Source organism: Arvicanthis niloticus, chromosome 20 (assembly GCF_011762505.2).
Source record: "Arvicanthis niloticus isolate mArvNil1 chromosome 20, mArvNil1.pat.X, whole genome shotgun sequence".
NCBI lineage: Eukaryota > Metazoa > Chordata > Mammalia > Rodentia > Muridae > Arvicanthis > Arvicanthis niloticus.
In genome coordinates, this window is record NC_047677.1 from 51821430 (window position 1) to 51826133 (window position 4704).

Genomic DNA, 4704 nt, shown 5'->3' on the forward strand with positions numbered 1-4704 from the left:
TTAGAGACAAGACCTAAGGGCATGATTAAAGGTGTGACCAAAAGGCATGGCTTAGAAGTGAGACAAATAAAAGGCAGAGACAGAACAGAACAGAGAACCAGACACAGCAGAGAGAAGACAGGTAGCAGGCACCTGGAAGAGAAGTTGGAAGAAGTAACTTGGAACTTGGAGGGACTAGGAGCTAGGGACTAGGCACTAGGAACTCAAGACTTAGGACTTAGACTGAAGAATAAATGGGATTGAATTACACTCTGTCTGGTCTGCATTCTTCGAGTCCGTCCTCACCCTCGCTCTTGCTGAACCCCAACCCTCGGACCGGAGCGGCAGCTTGGGCCAGGATACAGTGGCTGCCCAAACGTGGGTCAGCCCGGGGCCTCAACATTTTGCTTGGGCCTTGACATTTTTTGGCCACCCAAATGTGGGGCTAGTGCGGCTCCCAACAGATTTCTTTTTTTTTTCTTTTTATATTTTTCCAATCTTCTTTTATTCCATTTTAATTACATGCAAGTATTAAGGTCAGTTCTAGGTCGAGGAACTAGTAGTACAATAGATGCAAATAGTCAAGTAACAAGCAAGACAATAAACACAAATAATCAAAGAACAAGCAAGGCCATAAACAAAGTCCTGCGATCACTCCCGTGATCACTGTTTCTGAGGGCTAATCAGAAGACCAAAATATCTGAGTCTACTTCCCTGTCCTAGCCCAAATCATTTTCATTCCTAAAGCCTACTTCTTTGTTCTAGCCTAAGATTTAGATTTCTGCCTGAAATTACTTCTTTGTTCTTACCTAATATTTAGATTCCTGCCTGAAATTACTTCTTTGTTCTAGCCTAATGTCAGATTTCTGCCTGAGGCCCATTGCCTTTCCTTGGCCAGTGTCAGATTCCTGACAAGCAGCCCCTAAAGCTCTTCATATCTCCCCTTTTTTATTTCATAAACAAGACAGAGCTTGTCTTAGGTCATTCTGACAAGAATGCCTTCTTTACCCTTTGTGGAATATGCATTATCAAAGGCAATGCACTTCTCTCTTAGGATGGTAAGGCTCTGTGCAGAATCTTACCTGTGCTTGGCTTGCCAGGCTGTTAAATTAATAACTCTGTCTGGGGGTTTATTTTCATTTTCAAGCCATGTACTTTGGCTGCAAACATATTGATGTTGTTAAAGACTGAAAGGGTTAAAAATTTTTAAACCTTCCACAGATGGAATCAAGAGTGCAGATCAGCTTGTTCTGTGTTCTGGGTCCTAGGAAACTAGCTATCCACAAGACAAAATAGATGATAGATTGAATAGAGTTCAGAGCTGGGAGTTCAACATAGTGTGACCAAGTGCTATGGGTACCAGGAACTAAAAAGTGACCATAAGATAAATTGAATAGGGTTTGAGCTGAGAGTTCAAGTTAGCGTTCTTGTTCACCCTGGATACAGAAGAGTTTGAGTTGGGAGTTCTCAGTGTGCCCATGCATCCTGGATACCAGGAACAAAACGAACCACAAGACAAAATTGAATAGTGTTTGATATTTCCACCTCGTTTCCCTGGGTTGCGGTTACTATAAAAACTCTAGCTTTTCCCTAAGTGGGGGTCATACTTCACTGCTTGCCTCTGTGTAGGACGGGCTGGAAGTGTGACCTCAACGCATTGATTGAAATATACCTTTTGCTGTTACATCAAGTTCGGTGTCTTTGCAGTTATTGGGGTGGCCATGAATTCCCAAGAGCAGGGAGGGAGTTCCTCCCTACCTGTCGGGCCTTACAAGACAAGCTTTAACATGATGGGCAGGAATAAAAGTATTTCCAGGACAAAAAGGGCTAGCATGATCAAGCTATATATACCATTAGTGAATTTTGACCAAAATGGAAATATTGACCTCATGCCACGTATAATTTTATCAGCAGTATCTTCCCCATCAAACCTCAGCAGAGCAGTATTATTTAAGTTCATAATCTCACTATGCAAAGTTAAAACATCCAGAGAGGTGTTAGAATTATGACAAATACCTTGCAAGTATCATTACACTTTTTCCTAATTATAATGACCATTATTGTAAATTTTAGAAGTAGCACAACTCCACTGGTATTTGGCATGACACTCAAGATGGCTCCTTACTCTGAATCTCCTTTCAATAATTTGAATAGGATAAAGAGCATCAGTCGATTGCTCCAAATGCCTTTCTAAATTTTCTTGAATACTCCACACATTAGTAACAGTTTTTTTGCTAAATAATTAACAAAAGTAGCTGTCTTAACTTCTTGTGTCAGAGCAATTGCAGAAGTAGTGATGCTAAGTATTAATGTAATTAAAGCTGTTATACCAGCAATAATCAAGCCCACTACCTTCTTGCTTCTGCTTAAAGTCTGATTCACTTCTTCCAGTACTTGCAAGCTTTTTTTCAAAATATTAAGGTCCTGTGATACTCAGGGCAATAAAAAAAAAAAAAAGGCTGGTTGATAGACCACTGTAACAGACATGCCAGGTTTCAACACACTAACACAATTAGAAAGTGTACAATCAATACAACTTACATTAAATACTGTAGAAGAAACAAAAGTAATTTTGACATGACAATTAAAAGAGCCTTAAAACATGTACTAACACTTGTTTAAAATCCAGATCCTGTCCCAACATTATCTTTTGCTAATATAGCATCATAGACACCTGTAGCTAACTTCCAAATATGTCTCTGAAAATGTTCAGAACCAGCCTTCCAAATGAAGACTGTTATTTCCAATTTTGGATTGATTTCTAGACCAGTCCATGATTGAGTCTGAATAACTGGTCACCTTTAAGAAAAATACAAGAGTCATTATAAATTCTCTTTTTGATTCTCTGTTGTTCCACAGGGTCTAAAATCTTGATGCAAAGCAGCTTGTCCCATCTGGGATATAGGCAAGCAAAAGTGGGTCAGGAACATATGTCTAATACAGCTTCCCAGTCACCATTGTCAGGGCACTCAGCAAGCTCACAGGTCAGCATTATTCTTTGTTCCAGCAACAGCATGTCTCACTAATCACTCTGGCAGCTGCCATGCTCCTTTAGCATTCTGCAGAAAAAACAGAAACGTGCTCTCTTCCCCATATTAAATACCTAATCAGGATCATGCCTTATGCCAGTAAGTGGATCCTTCCATTTCACCTATGCATAAGTATGCCTAGATGTAGGGTGCCATAAACAGCAGAAAGTTTCTTAGCATCCAAATTTTTAAAAAGTTAAAATAAAAAGAACATGATTTAAATAAATTTGTGGTGTATGGGGATACAACTCTCTCTTTTTCATTTTATGAAGATATTGTTTAAAATTTCCATAGGCCTATTTCACAATACCTTGCCCTTGAGGATTATAAGGAATTCCAGTAATATGGGAATATTAAATTGTTGATAAAAAGTCTCAAATGCTTGACAATTAAATAAAGAATCTTCACTGCTCTCCATCTTAGATCACATTTCAGTTGGGTTGCAGCAGAGAAGCCTTCTTAGTGCCTGCTGCACCTCCTGGTTCTTCAAGGTATAAGTGACAGGGTTTAAGATGGTGGTGAAATCTTAAACCCTGTGTAGAGCACTGCAATAACCCTGGAGAGGAACTGGGAATGGATAGCAGAGGGCACAGTGTACAAGACCATGAGTGTTCCATAGAATGTGGACACCACAGCCAGGTGAGAGGAGCATGTGGAGAAGGCCTTGGTCCTTCTGCCCCAAGATGGAACTCTCAGCACAATTACCACAATCTGAGCATAAGACATCAAAACCAGCCCAAAGGGGAGAGTCAGGAAGACAACAAAGAGAACAAATAGTCACCTGGACCAGACCAGCATATAAGCAAGCCAGGAACATCATGGGTAAGAAATCATAGTAAAAGTGATTAATTAGCTTGGGGCCACAGATCCTCAGCTGAGCCATTAGAACAACAACACCATCATGCCAGACTATGAGCACCAGCCACAGGCACCATTCAGGTCCTATGAGATGTGGGTATCATAGAAGGCAACAGATTTCATGATAGAGATAAACTTGATATCGATTTTTCTTTGATTATTATAGTTATACACATATATGTATTTGTATGTGTAAGTATGTATGTATGTTTATACACAAATATAGATAAAATGTACAGAGTCCATTTTGTTGTTTATGTATAAATGACTCTAGTGCTGACCACCCTGCACTGGAAAAGCAGTGAGTGGATTTATTCGTGGGAGATTCTAGACTCTAATTCTTCTTCTTGCAGCAGTTATCAGCTCTCCATAGTTCTTTATCTAGGGTGGGGACTCCCTACAAGTTTCCCTCTTGCATGTTGATGTTGCCATTATTCCTGTCTTTTTTTTTTTATGAAGCTATTTCTAGCAGACACCTTTTGAGAACAGATCACCTGGCTCTTACTATCTTTTCACCTCCTTCTAGATGTTTGCTGAACTATAGAGACAGGAGCTGTGATGTAAATGTATCCATTGGAGCTGAGATCCCTGTGGTCACCTGATTTCTATTCTATGTTCAATTGTGGTTTTCTGTAATGATCTCTGTGGTAATTTGAATATTCTTGGTTCAGGGAATGGCCCTATTAGAATGTGTCCAGTTTTGAGAGTAGGTGTGGCCTTGCTAGAGGAACTAGTGCAGCTAGTTCACTGTGTCACTGTGGGGTTGAGCTTTGAGACTCTCCTTCTAGCTTCCCATGAGACAACTCCAGTTTGCCTTCAGAACAAGATGTTGAACTCC

At 40.1% G+C, this 4704-nt stretch overlaps 1 pseudogene; it reads right to left on the minus strand.

The window, feature by feature from the left end:
• Positions 1 to 3432: 3432 nt before the first annotated feature.
• On the minus strand, positions 3433 to 3960 carry LOC117724150 (olfactory receptor 11A1-like; annotated as a pseudogene).
• Positions 3961 to 4704: the final 744 nt, after the last annotated feature.